Here is a 20201-nt window from a genome sequence, read left to right as displayed (position 1 = left end):
AAGACTCCACCCCTAACTGGCTCATTTTCCTCAACTTCCACTCTTTGTTCCTTGCTACCTCTAGTGCATCTTCATATGTCCTAGGATTCTTTAGCTCCACTCTCCAACGTATATTTTCCCAAAGACCATCCAAGAACCTGTCCTTCTTCATCATGTCAGGCGGGGGTACCTGTGGTGCTAAGGCCTTGCACATCCGCTCCCATTCATTAGGAAAAATTTGGACTCACAAAGGGGCTCTTTAAGGAGTTTGACTTTACCTCTCTCTACCAAAACGGGCGCATGGATAAATTTTCGCAAACAAACTCCAAAGTTGGCGGAGGTTTGACAGTTAGAATGTCCTCTTCAAGCTGTATCTACTGATATATATCACGCCATGAGATTCCTCATATTTTAGAAGATTCTTTTTTTGATTCACCTATGATGTGACAACTCTGTAGAAATCTAAGTGAATCAAAAAAAGAATCTTCTAAAATATGAGGAATCTCATGGCGTGCTATATATCAGTAGATAGAGCTTGAAGAGGACATTCTAACTGTCAAACCTCCGCCAAATTTGGAGTTTGTTTGCAAAAATTTATCCATGTGCCCGTTTTGGTAGAGAGAGATAAAGTCAAACTCCTTAAAGGGCCCCTTTGTGAGTCCAAATTTTGCCTAATGCCAATGAGAACTTACGTATGTACGCATCTACTGGCTCACCTTCCTTTTGCACCAAACCTTGTACTTCTTGCCACACTTTGTCAGGATCTTCTATCTTCACAAACTCCACTTCCAACCCATGCCTTAGATTGTCCCAACTCAATCTTACAGGTGGATCCGCTGCACGCAACTCCTCTTCAAATGTTTTGGACCAGACTCGTGCATCACTCTTCAAACAAATTTTGAGAAGACGTAACATCTACGCAGGGTCATGAATCTGGTTGCTAATGCAGGCAACCTCCATCTTTTCCAAAAAATATTCCACATCTTCATCACTTCTTCCATGAAACTCCGGATAAGAGAAAGCCATGGCTACCCAAGTTACAATGCTTTGAGAACCCCTTTGAACACACGTGCAAGAACCCAAAACTTTTACTGACTCAATTCCCAGAAACTTCAATGGAGCTCAACTTTAGATAAGGACAAACACATGCACATCAAATGAGTTTTCATAGTTGATCATCGAAATTACAACAGGCAAAGGACATTCCAAGATCTCTCGTAATCTGCTTGGCCCGAACATAAAGACTATGCGCTGCTGGAAAAAAATCTTCCTGGACACATGAACATTTATCTGGATTCTTTGAGTTAAATGAAATGGAGTGAATTGAGGGCCATTTTGATCATCTATTAAAGCCAACCATGCAGCTCCTAAGAAGGCACACCTGACATATCCTCTGATTTTGCCAAAATTTCAGCAGCATCACAGCATAAATGGCTCAAAAGCCCAAAAACCAGCCATCACAACTCGGAAAATTTTTGGTAGAGTTTCCCCAGAAGTAGAGCAGTAGGAACCCAAAATATAGACTGTATATGTATGCATAAACTGTCAACAATAGAGCCCGAGCATCAAATAGGACTCACTAGTGCATAGCCTATGGTGAGGTCACGAAAAGGATGCTCCAGCTACCTGTATCACCGAAAGGATCTCCACATTTGAGAATCCCCCAGCTCAATAAAACCTCACGCTATCGACCCTCACACGAAGGCTAATGCAAATCGCGTATAGTCAAGTCTCAGAAATGACAATCTTCCAGACCAAGTCTCAGAAATGGCTGGGACTGCCAAATAAAACCATATATGGCTCCACAAAGGAGTACCATGGCAGTTTCCACAAGTAACGTACAATCCAACAGACAATGCGCTCAAACAGGCGCCAAGTGATGCATACCCACAACAACTACAAGTGACACCAATGCTAGTATATCACTGTACTTCAGCTACCTGTACTTGTGTGAATCACTTGTACATGTACCTGTACCTCTCCCTGTAACCTGTAACCTGTAATCTGCAACCTGCAACCGGCAACCTGTAATCCCGAATCTCGAAGCTCGAAGCTCGAAGCAGAAGGTACTCGAAGAAGATCCTCCGTGGGGGCGCCAAAAGAATGTGAGCGGGAGGAAAACACACACATCGCCTCTATAATGACCCGACACACACTCTTGGAATGATACACACACACACTAGGGGGCACCACTCGGCTTACACAACACACCTGGCCGAGACAGGGAACACACCTATGGAGTGAGAGGAGAAAGACGATCCGTTTACCCACTCCACACAGAGAGATACACACACACACACACACCCAAAAAACTCAGCTCAAAAGGGGAGAATTTCTGATGTTTAGATACAAATGATCTTGGGCCAACACCAATGGGGAAAATAGCTCACACAATATGGGTAAAATAAGCCAGATACAATCACCAACTGGAGAAGAAGCTTCGCTCATAGGAGAAACTTGCACAGTCAAAACAATAGAAAAACAGTGAGGAATTTGGAAAAATGGACAGCGCCATCGCGTTCGGAACGGCCCAAAACCCTAGTCTACAATGTCAAAGTGCTCAAATCCGACCTCGGATGAGCAGTTTACGGCCAGAACAGGCTCCAAAAATCCCAAAAACACACCTGCGGCTGTTCCTCCTCTCTTCTCCACGTTTTTTCTGGTCTTCTTTCAGTTTCTTTAGTTCCCACACTTAGCTTTATCACTTGGGCACCCTTGGCCTTTTAGTTGACCTCAAACAGATCTCGAACAGGCCAAAAACTGACCTCGCAGTGCATAGTTGTCACCTTTTTGCATCATCCGCACACCTGGCACTCAGCTTTTTTCAATAATGCATCCCGCCACCACGTGAAGTGTCCCCAAAGTATGGTCCTCATGATGACCTTTCTGAATAATTATCACAAGAAAACATCCACGTTGTGTCCGTACTCATCCACGTGCAAGTATTGACCCCGTTCAGCCTCTTGACGCCACTAGATGCCATCTGACGCACCTGCTTACCTCATGTCGTCGGCCTGTGGATATCTTCCTCGAGAAGTTTTACGCGCTACCAGCTCCTCCTTATTGTAGAAAAAACACACTGGTACTGGTAATATTGAAAATCGATGGATTATGTACACCCTGTCCTACCTGTACACATGTGGGCCCCACATAACCACCTGGCTCTGAAAAATGGGCAATTCTTTATTTGATGCACCATGCATGTATATGTACATATGCGCAATCCCTTGCTCCAAAAAACTCTTGACAACGTCCTAAAGAATATCAAGAGAATCAAGCAAAAGAATCTCTTGGTAGAAGTTCAGTAACCTGATGAATAGATTTCAAGAAAATTAAAGACCATCTTAGAAGAAATTGGGTGATTACTTATGTAGAGGTTTAAGGAAGCAACTAAAGAGTGTTGTTACAGGGCATACACCTCTCACCCAGCCACAAGATTTTGGCAACTTAGTAGATGTACAAATGAGAGTTGAAAGAAGGCATGAGACAAGTGAGAAAAAGAAGAGTAAGAAGAAGAAACCAAAGCAAGATTTTGACTTAGAATAAGAGGACTTAGATTCATAAGAAAATGAGGATTTAGATTCAAATTTAGATTAAGAATCACTCATTGATGAGGATGAGGAGGAAACTTGGAGTGCAAATAAGAAAAAGAGATCAAAGAAGAATCAGAATGCTAAACTAAAGAAGGAAAAGGGAAAATAAAGCTGAAGAATAATGCCGGTATCAATAAACTGATTATGGAGAAGCTAAAGCAGATCCAACCTTCACTATTTACAAATTCTTCAAAACAACCATTTTTCCAGGTTTGTCAAAGGCCTGGAAATGATTATGAAAATTGTTATTACAACCCTAATTTTAGGAAAAGAAGACCAACACATATTCTTGCAAAGAAGGAATCAGGGGGAAATGTGGTGGCACCACAACCCTTCAGGAGCAGTTTTTAGAATTCAATTCGACCAAGGTCATTTGAGCAGGGAAATTGGCAACATGTGCAAATATCTCAACAACCAAATAATCCAATGCAACCCTGTACTTATTGTGGCACCTTGGGACATAGGCAGGGATCTGCATGTGAACTTTGGTGCAAGCACATAAATGAGAGAGGAATTCCAATTGTGAACTACACTCCTACAAATGCAGGAGGTAGCTCTTTAAAGGATCGAAGGATGAAGGCACCAGCTCAAGTGAATGCAACACTTTTGGAAGGAATACCTTATTCAATTGACCAGCAAGACAATTAGGAAACAAGTAGAAATTGGAAGCAGTATACTGAACAGCCACATACAAAATTGACAAAAACAAAAGGAGATTCTTTGCATTGTTTCTAGTGTAATTTCCCTACATGTATCAAGATTGAAGAGGTTGTGGAAAAGCCTCTAGAGGTAGAAACTTTGGCTATTACCAGGTCAAAGGGGGAGCTAAAAATACAAGATGAGGACCAAGATAATGACCCTATAGAACCAATGGACTAGAAAGCACATGAGATAATCAGATTGGGGATTGTAAATGAAATTCAACTAAATCAAGATGTTGAGATACCTACAAAATCATGGCCATCATGGGAAGTGCAAATATTTGTGAAATTTTGAAAAAGAATCCTTTAGAGTCTCAGGGAGTAGATCCTTTTGTGAAGATAGGGAGTTCCAAGGAAGTACCTAGGAAAGGATTATCAAATTACCTTTTTGAAGCTCTAATGAAAACACCTATTTTAGTGAAAGTGGGGCAATTGTTGAACTTGTTTCCTGATTTTAGTCAAGAAACTGACAAATCAGGTTGAAGACAAGGATGATAAGCAAAAGGGTAAAAGTACTCAAATTGATCTAACACAAGTTGACTGTGGAAATGTGACTCCAGTGGATGCGGATTACAAAGTCCCAGTTATAAACATTTCAATTGAAAAGGTTTATTTGTCAAATGTTTTAGTAGATGGAGGTTCAGGAGTAAACATTCCCTTGAATCAGTTTGTAAGAAGCTAATTCTCTTGAAGTGGGACCAAGCACCTTTCCAAGTTGAAATGGATTATTAAAGGAAAGTACAACCCTTGGGGATTCTTAGAAATCAAACAATAAGTGTAGTAGGGCTAACTTTTGTGGTCAATTTTGTTGTGTTGAGGTTACAAGAATCAGGATGTTCTTACCCAATGATTTTTGGGAGGCCATGGTTAAGGGCAACCAAAGTGAAACAACTTGGGGGTGCAGATACCATCGTCATTAAATAGAGAAAGAAGTAGGTTAGAATGCAAATGGTTCCAAAGAAGGCAATTCCACTTGGATTTAGATCCTTGTAGGCAGAAGGAATAAATATGGGTGAAGCCATTGAAGAAGATGAGGAGGAAGAGTTTCTCCAAAAAAATAAAATAGTGGTTCTAATATTTGAAGTTGATGTGCAAAAAATTGCAGATTTAGTTGAGATTCAGGGTAAGGAACCTGAAACATACCTGAAACAACTCAATAAGAAAACAATAAAAAGAGCAAAAGACCAGAGGTTGCAAGATGAGCAAGAGGCAAATGAAGCCATAAAGCATGCAACAGAGAGAATGTTTGAGGAGAAAATGCTTAAGAGTTTTAGAGTCAGAGAAGATGCCTTGGAGGATATGAACCTAGGAGAGGCAGATGATCCTAAAAGGGTGAAGATATCTACTGAGCTAGATACAGGATTTAAAAAATCATTGAAGGCCTTGCTACTAGATTTTAAGGATATATTTTCTTGGTCATATACTGACATGAAGGGATCAGATCCATTTGTATGCCAACCTACAGTAAATTTTAAAATAGATGTTGTGTGAGTGAGCAACAAAGATACCGGATGAATCCAAATTATGCAAAACAGGTGAAGAAAGAGATCAATAAACTTTTGTAAGTTGGTTTTATCTACCCAGTAGATAAAGTTATCTGGTTGTCACCAATTGCGGTTGTCCCAAAGAAGAATGGGAAAATAAGGGTTTGTGTAGATTAGGAAACGGAATGTGGCTACAGTTACTAATCCATTTTCTCTACCATATTGTGATACAATGTTGTATGCAGTAGCAAGAGAGGAGATGTACATTTTTTTATCTGGATTTAGTGGCTAAAATTAGATTAGAATGGCTTTGAAGGACAAAGATAATACATCTTTTATCACTGAATGTGGAGTGTATGTTTCTATAGTGATGAACTTTGGATTGAAAAATGCACCACCTACTTTTTAGAAGTGGGTTATGGAGGTGTTTGGTCCTTAACCACATTTATGAAGGTGTTGTTGGATGATTTCAGTGTTTCAAGAGATAAGAAGGGTCATCTCAAGCATTTGAGGTTATGCTTTGAGAAATGTAGGGAATCAAGATTGTCCCTTATTCCTACAATATGTGCTTTTTCTATCAAAAGTGGTATTCTATGGGGCCACATTAGTAGCAAGGAAGGTATAGCCATTGATCAAAGGAAAGTGGAAGCAATCTTGAAAGCATTACCTCCAAAAAACCTCAAGCAACAAATGAGGTTCATAGGGCAAGTAAAGTGGAATAGTGGATTTATGAGGTATTTAGCACGTGTTTTCTTACCACTTACAAATTTGACAAAGAAGAATGCAGATTTTGTGTGGAAGGAGGAGCAAGATACTGCATTTAGCCTGCTAAAAAAGATGTTGGTAGCTACACCTATATTGATTGCTCCTGATTGGAAGTTGCCATTTCACATGTTTATGAATGCCTTTCATACAACAGTGGGAGAAGTTTTAATATAAGAAGTGGAGAAATGTTGGTTTAAACCAATTTACTATGCTAGTAGATTTCTAGCACGTTTAGAGAAGAACTACACAGTTATTGGGAGAGAATGTTTTGGGTATGATCTTTGGATTACAAAAATTCAGACATTACTTGTTGGCTAATAGAGTGGTTATCCATGTGGACCATCAAGATTTAGTTTACCTGGTCAACAAGCCTCACCTTTCAAGACGGTTGGCTAGGTGGGTTCTCTTGATGCAAGAATTTGATTACTCAGTGGTTCATAGACTAGGTTATGGTTGACTATTTCAGCATGTTAGCTACATGAGAATATCCTATTCATGAGATTGATGAACTTCCTAATGTAGGACTATTTCCAGTACAGTAAGTAGATTACAAAGATTCCTAGTATGAGGGCATGCTTTACTTCAAGCTTGAAGGAGTCCCTCCAAAACAAATGGCAGTGGTCTAAAGGAGGAAAATGGCATGGAGAAGTAGATCTTTTATAGTACTCATGGGAGCCCTCTATAAGAGGGAAATTGATCAGATTTCGAGGAGGTGTGTTCAACATTTTACACAAAATGGAGTATTGGTTGAAGACCATTCAAGAAATGCCGATGGTCACTTTTCAGGTGACATTACAGCAAAGAAGGTTCTTCAAGCAGGTTTTTGGTGGCCCTCAGTTTTTAAGGATGCTCATTAGTATGTGAAATTTTTTTTGACATGTAGAAGGGATGATAAACCATTGGATGAGAACAAGATGCCTTTACAACCCATTTTTCCACTTAAACCTTTTCAAAAGTGGGGCCTTGATTTTGTGGGACCTGCTAAACCAACTACAAAGATCACAAGAAATCAGTACATTTTAGTTTCAACTGACTATTGCACTAAATTGGTTGAAGCACAAGCAATGAGTAACAAAAAAGCAAAAAGTGTGGAAACGTTCTTGTATAAGAATAAAATGACCAGATTTGGGTGTCCAATTGAGTTGGTATTTGATCAATAAGTCCATTTTATTAATAAGGTGATCAAGAAGCTGACTAAATATCACCTGATTGTATAGAAGAAGCCTATAGTCTATTTACCTCAAGAAAATGGTCAAGTAGAATCCACTAATAAGACCTTGATTATAATATTGAGGAGAAAAGTGTCAAAAAACAGGAAAGACTGGGATACTAAGTTGGAATCAGCATTATGGGCATTCAAGACAGCTTTCAAAATAATTACATGGATGACACCATTTAAGCTGGTGTATGGACTGGAAGCTATTGTGCCAATGGAATTTGTGGTACCAAGTTGAGAATTCCAGTGAAGCATAAATTGTCAGGAGAAAATGCTCCAGTCCTTGAACAGGAGCAACTTCTGAAATTGGAGGATATCAAAATTCAAGCAGTCTATCTTACTAAAGCAATCCAAAGGAGGAGGCACGCATGGGTTGACAAAAATTTAAAGCACAAAATATTTAATGCGGGTAATTGGGTGCTTATGTATAGCAATAGGTTGGGCAAGAGACCTCAAAAATTTAAGTTGAGATATTTGGGGCCCAGAAGAGGTTGGACCATCAACTTACGTATTGGCAAACATTCAGGGAAGAATTTTCCCAAAGGCAATAAATGGTTTCACAATAAAACCCTGTTAATGAAGGGACTTGTTTTGAGGGAAGTGAGACAGATCTCTTGAATCAAGAAGAATATGTTGGGGAGATTTACACAATAAGTGGGCACCTGTCAAATCTTTTGCATCCCCAATGTGAAGTTCAAAATCTAGTTAGCACTCTTTTTTCATTATTCCCTCCGATTATCTCACTCATGTGTTTGTACTACGCTAATCTCTGCATTTTATCTCTTGCACGCCTTATGTCTAAGTGTTTTCTCACTGTCAAAGTGGAGGATGCTTTGTCACCTTCTTGCAAAGCTGAGGGAGCTAACACCATGGTCACGTGAAGATCAACCCACAAGCAAATCATGCCAATTCTACATCACATGAATTATTAATTGATGAAGAGATGTCAACACCACTTGAATAATCCCCACTGACCATGGGGATTGGGCCAGTAGGTTACACCTTCATGGACATGAAGCAGGAACTAGATTTACATATGCCACTACATAGGGAATTGATGCAGACAATTGGGCTATTGGACTATGCCATGCTTCCATGGAAGCATTGGAGAAATAATACTTCAGTGGAGGCCATTCTAACCAACATGCAAGACACCAAGGGTAATATTTTTGGTAACTTTTGGCTCAATTCAAGATTATTGGAAAAGTTTATAATTTGCATGTAGAGCCTCAGGGATAAACTTACATTGTTTTATCCTAAGGGGGGGCATTGGTTCCAGACTTACATTTGCACACTTTATCCTCTTGTCCTTTCTTGACAAAATTGTGAGGCTGCATAACATAAACTTCAAGTATGTCACCATTCAAGAAAGCAGTAACAATGTCTGACTGATGTACATCCCAACCAAAATGAGTTGCCAATGCACAAGGAAAATGCATAGTAGTCATATGACAAGTGGGAGCAAAAGTCTCTTCATAATCTATGCCTTTTTGTTGTGCATAACCCTTTGCAACAAGCTGAGCCTTATAGCGATGAATCTCACCATCTGGCTTGTGTTTCAACTTGTAAACCCACTTTGTACCAATGGCCTTTACTCCAGGAGGCAAATCACATAAATTCCATGTGTTGTTTTCCATAAGTGGATCATATTATGATTGGATGGCAGGCATCCAATTTTTTGAATTTTGTGCTTCATCAAAAGATAGAGGTTCCTCAATATCACATAAACTAGACACAACCAAAGCATAAAAATTTGATGCATAAGATACATGACAAGAGTTTGAACGAGTACGACTAGACAAAGGTGCCTCAAATTTAATGTCATGCAAAGTATGCACCAGCCATTTAGGCATACCTCTAGCCTCCTCATTCTCAACTCTTTCCTTGTCAAGTCCATCATGTACATCTACATCAGTAATAGGCTAATCTGTAACGTTTTCAAAACCCCCCCGTATGTTGTGCATTTGCCTCAATTACATTGGAACTTCCACCACTAAAAAGATACAACAAAGTGTCATAAATGTCATGTGAGATTACATTACTGTCTCTAGTATATGATAGCAAGGGCTAAACAGAATCTTCCACAAACAAAACATCCTGTGAAACCAAGATACACTTTGTTTGTGGATGATACAACCTGTAACCTTTGCTTTTAGCACTATAACCAACAAAAATACATTTGACAACCTCATCATCCAATTTTCTACGTTGCGTTTGTGGCATAAAAGCATATGCCAAATAGCCAAAAACACACATGTGTTCAAGAGAAGGCTTTCTATTATTCCATGCTTCATATGGAGTCATAGACTACAAAGCTTTCATAGGACACTTGTTGAGTACATAAGTGGTTTACATAATAGCCTCAAGCCAAACGAATGTGGTAAAGCTTGACTTTTGACCATACATCTTGCCATTTTCGTAAGAGACCTATTTTTCCTCTCAGTAACACCATTGTGTTGTCATAATAATCAATATCTAATTCTCCTAAATTATTTTCTCATATCAAACTGATCATTTAATGTGGGGAAGGCCAAGGGAGAAAAAGCTAGAATATTGGTTAAGCTACCAGACCGGCCACAATAGGGATCCAAAGGAGGGAAAATAGGGATCCAAAGGGGGGGGGCATCTGCAAAAGATCCATGTGCAAAAATGGGCTAAAACGACCCTAAGGATCAGCCCATTAAGACTTCCAAAATGCTAAGGTTCCAAAATTCAAAGGTTGTGTCCAATGGTCAACCCTAGGGAAAATTGGATGCTTTGTGTGTGCCCTAAAAGTCTTTGCACATCCCTACATGGGAGGGGGCGAGCCCTAAAGGTAGGGGATGAGAGAGAAAGCCACACACACACACACACACACACAGGCTCCCTTTACACAAAGGGAATGAGGGACACATGTCAGCTCCCTAGGCCAGATGCCCACAAGGTGTGCCCAATTTCTATTGGATGACCCTTGAAGTGGACCAATGAAAATTAAGCTAGAGTAAATCTAGTTTAATTAATTTAAAAACATTTAATAAAAGAAACCAATGAGAATTAAGTTTCCTAGAAGACTATTGGGCAGTCTCCCAAGGGGTCCAATGAGCATTCAGGAGCCCCATGGCTTGCCTGATTCCTATTGGCCAGGAGGCAAAGGGGTCCAATGAGAGTTTAGTTTAATTATTTAATTACCTAAAGCTATCACAAAAGGGGAAAGGGGGACACATGTCAGAAGGCTATCACTTATGCTGCTTAATTGTAATTGGCTTGACTTGGGGAGGGCCAATGAGGCTTCAGGAAAGCATTTAGCAAGAGGGCTCGCCCAAGAGAGAGAGGGGGCTGATTTTTGCAAGGCATTATCACACACACACTCACACAAGCTCATGTGTGAAGAAAGACAAGACTATCTCTTCCCAAGCTTTAATGGAGAACTCATCACCTACTCCAAGCTTGTGAGATAGAAGCCTACATCAACACTCTCTTGGCATGTGGATGCAAATCCAACCAAGATCCAAGCTTCAATGCATGCTCATCTCCTCTACCAAGCTAATTAGTAAGCTAAGCTATGCTACATATGAGTGATTATGTGAGGAGATGTACATTTTTCTCGTAAGATACTCCTTCTTCCTCTCAATCTACTCTCATACCCTGCTAGCTCTCACCATCTTCGAAGGTGTGTGAGGTCTTGGGTCTGAGAACGGGGATAATTCAAGTTGTGTTTGTTAATTGTATTGTACAATGTATCTCTTGATGGGAGAAACCATAATACAAAGCCTTTTGGAGGGGGGACCGGCTCCATGAAAATCCGGTCCTTAACTGTTGTCAATAGCTTAATTGCTCTCTCTTTTGAAAGTATTGTCGATGCTATCTAACTAGGTGTTATGCTTTTTGTTTATCTCTCCACCCAAGCACTCTTGTAATTCTCATTAGGAATCTATTCTAATGAAATGCCCACTATGTTCATGCTAATTTCCGCTACACATAAGTTATTAGGCCATTAAATGTTACATTGGTATCAGAGCTCAAGGTTTCTCTTTTCTTGCTCAAGTAGGGAGGTCCTCAAGCTAGCTACAAATGGTTGGTATTATTAATTCCCTGTGAGTAAGTAGAATCGGGATTTTTCAGCCTTGCAGTGCGCCTGCCTTCGTGCAGTTAACGGGGCATCACCGTCGAGAGCTATGGTCTTAATAGTGGAGTCCTACGGGGCTTGCCTACGGCTTAACCACTATTGAGCTATTAGAAGCTTGACAAGAGCCGGTGCTGTTTTGGTGTCGAAAGACCCTCTCTTCTATTCCTTGCAATTAATGGTATTTGAGCTGCGGGTACAGTAGCTTGAGTGCTTTTTCTAAAGGGGTAAAGAGGAGTAGCAACTAGGGCTTGAAGTGCCAAAGTACACCTAAACATTTTACACCGAAAAGTTGTTAGAATGGCTGACAATAGTAAAGAGAGTGAAATTAATGTTGATAACTTTGATTTTGCTCATGAGCAAGCTACTAATGATGCTTCAATGCTTGTTAACTATCTTGTTTCTAGGCTTCAACAAGCCATGGGCAATCCATCTCTCCAAAGTGAAGTGCAACGGCAGCTCCGTGCTCACGCGATTCTCCAAGCTCATCACCATGACGAGAGAACACCTAGGAAGCCTCCTTGTGAGACTACCAAAAGAGGTCTCTCTCCGATTCGGGAAGAAGAAGAGAATCCATATGAAGGGGTCAAGAATTTACTTCTTGATGATGCATCTCCTTCCCAAAGGAGAACTCAAGAGCCTCCACCGAAGGAACGAGAAAGAAGCGAGTCTCCCGCCACCTCGACAGAGATGGCTCCACGAAGACGGCGGGCTAAACACTCTCCATCACCACCAAAGCGGAGAAGACCATCACACTCTTCTCCATGCCATAATTCAAAGAGGGATGATAAAAAGCAAGAGAAGAAAAAGGCGAGAAAGAGGACACCCTCTTCTCCATCTTCTTCATCCTCTTCCTCTTATGAAAGCTATGGTGAAGACGACAAAGATCAAGACAAGAAAAAAGGCGAGAAAGAGGTCACCCTCTTCTCCACCTTCTTCAAATTCTTCACCTTCTGAAGAAAGTGATGGTGCAACCTTTGAACCATCAAAAAGAAGAGGTCATAGGAAATCCTATGCCGCATGGAAGAGGTCGTCCAAGTTGAAGAAATTCAAAGAGGGAGGGAAGAGCATCTCTTTCCTTACATATGATGGTACCTTTGGTGCTACGGACAAAGTCTTGGCCTTTATCCAACAATTCAATGTGGCGTTTGGAGATGAGGGCTTCACGGAGTCCTCTAAGCTACGCCATGTAGCTATGCACTTTCAAAAGTCTGCCAGACAATGGTGGTCTAGCCTACGAGCCAACGGTGAAGCTCCACGAACATGGAAAGCTTTAAGAGCTTCCATTATAAGGCAGTTTTTGGCCACCGATGCCAAAGACAAAGTACTCACCGAATGGCGAAGCTTAAAGCTCTCTCCCAATGAATCTATCCACAAATATGTAGACAAGTTTTGGGACCTACAACTCAAAGCCACTGTCTTCAAAAAGTTGGATTTTGGAGAGAAAAAGAAACAATTTTGTGTGGGATTAACCGAAGAATGGCGGAGTATGTCAACTCCCAAAGACCACGTACCATATCGGCGGTAATACACCACACTATGGTCGCCTCTCGAATCAATTTCCAAACGGGGGCAAAAAGAAATAATAAGCCCCCGGAAAATAAGGGTTCCAATGAGCCTAAGGGGAAGGACAATGTCCAAAAGTCTCCTAAGGGAAACTCCAACAAAGCTAAAGAGAAGGGAGTTTATAAAGGTAAGAATAAACTCTCTCCTGAAGAGCTTGAGCGTTATCGTAAGGATAACCGGTGTTTCAAGTGCGGCGAACAAGGGCATGCGTACCGCGCTTGTCCCCAAAAGAACAACTGCCAAGATCCTCCTAGAGCTTCCTTGGTTGAAATCCAAGAGGAGGAGGCTCACCAAACTCACCACAAAGGATCTCCTCTATGCCATGCTTGGGGAAAGGTAAGAGAACATGATGCTTTTATTCTCTTTGACCCTGGTTCTACTCACAATTTTATATCTATAGAGTTGGCCACCAAGCTAGGAATACAATCCTACGAGATGGGAGATGTCCTACCCGCAGACAGTGCCTTCAAGGGGCAAGAAGCTTCAGTCACTCCCTTAATCGGGAAATTGAGGCTTCATGTCCAAGTCTATGTGGACAAAGAGGACTTCTTTATCTCTCCTCTCAAGCATGAGGATGTAATCCTAGGGGCACCATGGTTTGACCGCCTGGCTGCCGATGTTAAATTTCCTGAAAGGAGAATCTCCTTTAAGTTCAGGGAAAAAGACATGTATATAGATGCTAAGGAAATGGGTAACACCATACCCATTGTACATACACCAGCTTTCAACAAGTCAATAAAGAGCTCTATTTCCATGTACATGATTTTTGTTAAAGACTCTCAAAATGAACCTAATGCTTTAGCAAAAAAAAATAAAAGCAACCAAAAGGAATTAGAGTTATCCAATTTTCTCAAGGGGTTTCAAGATGTTTTTATTGACGACATCCCTTGTGAGATACCTCCTAAACGAGGTAATGATGACCATGCAATTGAACTTCTTCCAGGAAGTTCACCGCCTAATAAACCTCCTTATAGAGTTTCTCAAGCTCAACAAGAGGAGATTATGCGGCAAGTGCATGAGCTAGTTGAGAAGGGTATGGTTAGGCCAAGCTCATCTCCATTTTGCTCACCTGTGCTATTAGTGCAAAAGAAAGACGGCACATATCGTATGTGTGTCGACTATAGAGCACTAAATAGGATCACTATCAAGAATAGGTTTCCCGTTCCATGGGTAGAAGACCTATTTGATAAGCTACAAGGATCGACCTACTTCAGTAGGGTTGACCTAAAAAGTGGATATCATCAAATAAGGATAGTTGATCAAGACATTGTAAAGACCGCATTTCGTAGTACATTTGGTCTTTACGAATACATTGTCATGCCTTTTGGCTTGACCAATGCACCAGCCACATTCATCCGCTTGATGGAGAAGCTGTTCAGGCCTCATCGAACCTTCACTGGAGTGCTCTTTGATGATATTATCATCTACTCTAATTCATTGGAGGAACACAAGCAACACCAAGAGAGAATAAACTTTATGTTAATCGAAAGAAAAGTGAATTTTTCTTGCAAGAGATTCAGTATTTAGGTCACATTATCTCTCAAGATGGCGTCCAAATGGATCCATCCAAGTTAGAGGTAATAAAAGGATGGCCTAAACCAAGGAATCTGCATGAACTAAGAAGCTTCATAGGTATGTGTGCATACTATAGACGCTTCATAGAAAAGTTCTCACAAATTGCGGGACCATTACATGACCTAGCAAAGAAAATCGTTAGGTATACATGGTCTGCTAAGGAGAACAATGCTTTCGAAAAGCTTAAAGAAAAGCTTATCTCTCAACCTGTGCTTACACTACCGGATCTCTCAAAACCATTTGAGGTCCAATGCGATGCTTGTGGTGATTGCCTTGGAGCTGTTTTGCTCCAAGAAGGGCACGCCATAGGCTATGAGAGTCGAAGGCTCGACCCTGTTGAGCAAGCTCTAGGCATATACGAAAAAGAACTCCTTGCAGTTCTACATGCCTTAGACTCATGGAAGCACTATTTATTGCGGACTCCTTTCATTCTGCGAACGGATCACCAAAGTCTTAAGTACTTCATGACACAGACCAAGCTCTCCGACAAACAAATGAGGTGGGAAAATTTACTTTCACAATTTCATTTTCATATTTCTCACATTGCTGGAAAGCATAATCAAGTAGCTGATGCACTCTCAAGACAGCCGAGAGTGAATGCGGTTTCCATAGCAACTCACAATGATCTATCTTCAATGATAGATGAGTATGCTATTGATCCCGATTTTAGAGATGTGATTTTAGCCCTTGCATTAGGGAAGAAAGAAGAACCATTTACTTTACAAGATGGTTATCTTCTCTATGGAAATAGACTATGCGTTACTAACTCACTACGTGAGAAAGTAATGTTTGAATCTCATGCTCCACCTTATGCGGGGCATAGAGGGATTCAGTCTACCTAAAAGGGAATTGAAACATATTTCTATTGGCCTACCATGAAAGTGAGCATACAAGAGTGTGGTTCCAAATGTGTGGTATGCCAAAAGACAAAATTTGATAGAGGGAAGCAACTTGGATTGCTTCAACCCTTGCCAATCCCTAATTCACCATGGGAGAGCATATCCATGGATTTTATCTTTGGATTGCCTAAGTCTATCCATGGGAATACGGGAATATGGACGATAGTACACAGGTTTAGTAAACAAGCTCATTTTATACCTGTCAAAAAGACTATCAAAGCCCATCAAATGGCAACCCTCTTTATTTCACAAATTTTCAAGTACCATGGCTTGCCCATGTCCATAGTGTCGGATAGAGATCCTAGAATGACCAGTAATTTCTGGAAGGGTCTCTTTGAGAATTTAGGAACAAGGCTAAACTTCTCTTCAGCCTATCATCCACAAACTGATGGCCAAAGTGAAATAGCTAACCTAACCATTCTCGATCTACCAAAAGCCTATGTAACGGAAGTAGATCAAAGATCCCAATGGGAGAAGTACTTACCCTTAGTGGAGTATGCTTACAATAACACTGTACATACTTCCACGGGAAAAGCACCTTTCAAGGTAATTGAGGCAAGATCAAAAAGTCCCTTGCTACTTAAGGTATATGGGAAGATCTTCGCTGTAGATAAGTATAGCCGAGACCTACAAGAATCTTTCCAAAAGATTAAGGATGCTATCTCTATCTCACAGCAAAGGCAAAAGGCTGCTGCTGACAAGCACAAAAGAGCCCAAGCCTTTAAAGAAAACGACTGGGTCTTGTTAAAGTTTCCCAAGGCTCGATTAAGGCACACAACGGGCAAGAATCCTACGGGTCACCAAAATTACTATGCTAAACTAGCAAAAAGGTACTATGGTCCCTTTCAGATTCTTAGGCCAATCAATGAGATGGCCTATCAACTCAAGTTGCCCAATCATTGGCTCATACACAATGCTTTTCATGTGAGCCTATTAAAGCCTTACAAAGGAGAGCCACCTCAAGAACCAACTATTGAAGACCCACCGGAGATCGAGGACCAAGAAGAGGTGTTGCAGCCCGAGTCCATTCTCTGACATGAAGACAAGGTACTAAGAGGCGGTAAGACTATGCGACGATATCTTATTAAGTTTAAGAATTATCCTTTTGAAGATTCTAGATGGATGCAAGGCATACAATTAAAGGATAACCTAAACCTTGTCAATGCTAACAATGCTTCCCAAGAGTAAGCAAATGTACAAAATGTTAAAAATGAACAAAATTTTTGTCTTATAAGACTCTCTTTTTCTTTATTTGTGCACAAAAATGAAGTAGTATGCATGCTTAGATCAAGTTTGCGGAGACGACGTCTCCCAAACACCAAGTAGAGCTTGTCACTCTACTATGGAAGACTGATAGGACTAATGTGCAGACATGCTTGCGGCAGCCTCAGGCTCTCAAGCGCCAAATGGACTAGTCATCCATTGTGGAATGATGTCATAGGGTAACATAGGGATCCTCTACCCGCTAAGAAAAGGACTCATCAACATGCTTTATCTTCTCTACACCATAGTCAAGGACGACTATGATTTCAAGAGAGAGGTAATGTCATAATAATCAATATCTAATTCTCCTAAATGATTTTCTCATATTAAACTGATCATTTAATGTGGGGAAGGCCAGGGGAGAAAAAGCTAGAATATTGGTTAAGCTATCAGACCGGCCACAGTAGGGATCCAAAGGAGGGAAAATAGGGATCCAAAGGGGGGGGGCATCTGCAAAAGAGCCATGTGAAAAAATGGGCTAAAAAGACCCTAAGGCTCAGCCCATTAAGACTTCCAAAATGCTAAGGTTCCAAAATTCAAAGGTTGTGTCCAAAGGTCAACCCTAGGGAAAATTGGATGCTTTGTGTGTGCCCTAAAAGTCTTTGCACATCCCTACATGGGAGGGGGCGAGCCCTAAAGGTAGGGGATGAGAGAGAAAGCCACACACACACACACACACAGGCTCCCTTTACACAAAGGGAATGAGGGACACATGTCAGCTCCCTAGGCCAGATGCCCACAAGGTGTGCCCAATTTCTATTGGATGACCCTTGAAGTGGACCAATGAAAATTAATCTAGAGTAAAGCTAGTTGAATTAATTTAAAAACATTTAATAAAAGAAACCAATGAGAATTAAGTCTCCTAGAAGACTATTGGGCAGTCTCCCAAGGGGTCCAATGAGCATTCAAGAGCCCCATGGCTTGCCTGATTCCTATTGGCCAGGAGGCAAAGGGGTCCAATGAGATTTTAGTTTAATTATTTAATTACCTAAAGCTCTCACAAAAGGGGAAATGGGGATACATGTCAGAACGCTATCACTTATGTTGCTTAATTGTAATTGGCTTGACTTGGGGAGGGCCAATGAGGCTTCAGGAAGAGCATTTAGCAAGAGGGCTCGCCCAAGAGAGGGAGGGGGCTGATTTTTGCAAGGCATTATCACACACACACACTCACACAAGCTCATGTGTGAAGAAAGACAAGACTATCTCTTCCCAAGCTTTAATGGAGAACTCATCACCTACTCCAAGCTTGTGAGATAGAAGCCTACATCAACACTCTCTTGGCATGTGGATGCAAATCCAACCAAGATCCAAGCTTCAATGCATGCTCATCTCCTCTACCAAGCTAATTAGTAAGCTAAGCTATGCTACATATGAGTGATTATGTGAGGAGATGTACATCTTTCTTGTAAGATACTCCTTATTCCTCTCAATCTACTCTCATACCTTGCTAGCTCTCACCATCTTCGAAGGTGTGTGAGGTCTTGGGTCTGAGAACGGGGATAATTCAAGTTGTGTTTGTTAAGTGTTTTTCTTAGTGCATGAAGTTTCCATCTTCATTGCACTAGCTAGTCTTGAAGGAACACAAAGAATTGTATTGTACAATGTCTCTCTTGATGGGAGAAACCATAATACAAAGCCTTTTGGAGGGGGGATCGGCTCCATGAAAATCCGGTCCTCAACTGTTGTCAATAGCTTAATTGCTCTCTCTTTTGAAAGTATTGTCGATGCTATCTAACTAGGTGTTATGCTTTTTGTTGCTCTCTCCACCCAAGCACTCTTGTAATTCTCATTAGGAATCTATTCTAATGAAATGCCCACTATGTTCATGCTAATTTCCTCTACACATAAGTTATTAGGCCATTAAATGTTACATGTGTTGTGGTGTACACGGAACCGTACATTGGTGTTTTATCCTACAACTAGCCAAAAATGCATTAAATTCATGAGACATATACTCCCCTGCTTGATCAGAATGCAGGGTGCCCATAGTACATTTCAAGACATTTTTAGCCATAGCCATAAATTTCTTGAAGCACAAAAACACATCTGGCTTTGCCTTAAGTGGATACACCCATGCATGTCTAGAGTCATCAATGAAAGTCACAAAGTAAAGGTAATTTCCTAAGGACAGATTTTGCACCGGCCCACAAACATCACTATGTACAAGCTACAACCTTCATGTGTCCCTAACTGAACCGTGGAAACTTCAAACGGTGCAGCTTACCCAAAATACAGCCTTCAAAAACATGTTTGACAGGTGCTTCAAGAGGCGGCAAAGAAGCAACCATATTAGATTTCTACAAACGTAGCAAACTGGAAAAATTCAGATGCCCAAAACGTGCATACCAAAGTTTTGCATTTGAAATAGCCCTAAAATCCACAGGTGCATTTGCAAAATTTTCCCGACACTTGTCATACAAAATGAGCTTATACATCCCACGCCATAAAATGCTAGATGCAACAATTTCATCATCAAAATTGATATCATACATTGTACACCTATCATCCACAAATTTGACTCCAAGACTGAGTCTAGCAAGTGCAGGTACAGACCAAAGATTCTTCTTGATCCCAGGTGTTTACAATGCATTAACAAGTGTGAAAGAATTGTCATTTTCAACAATAAGCACAATCTTTCCAACTCCCTAAACCAAATAAGAGGCATTATTGGCATAGGTGATTGAATTCCCATGAGGGATAGACTCAAGAGAGGTAAACAAATCACAATGTGAGGTAATGTGCTTTGTACCACCACTATCAAAATACCACACATGTGAATCTGTTGCAACTCACATGCATGCATCATGGACGGAAGGATCATAAGTGCACTCTACACTAAAAGTACAGTAGCACCACTATCAAAATACCACACATGTAAATCTGCAGCAACTGACATGCATGCATCATGGACGGAAGGATCATAAGTGCACTCTACTCTAAAAGTCCATTTTGCATCAAAATCAGTGTCACTGTCTCCTTTCACAAAAAACTCAACAATAGTTGCATCTATAGTGGAACAAGCATTTGTAGTGGAGCCAGCCTCTTTGGCTTTCAA

Source organism: Adiantum capillus-veneris, chromosome 10, assembly GCF_014529385.1.
Source record: "Adiantum capillus-veneris isolate H3 chromosome 10, ASM1452938v2, whole genome shotgun sequence".
NCBI lineage: Eukaryota > Viridiplantae > Streptophyta > Polypodiopsida > Polypodiales > Pteridaceae > Adiantum > Adiantum capillus-veneris.
This window is presented reverse-complemented; position numbering follows the sequence as displayed.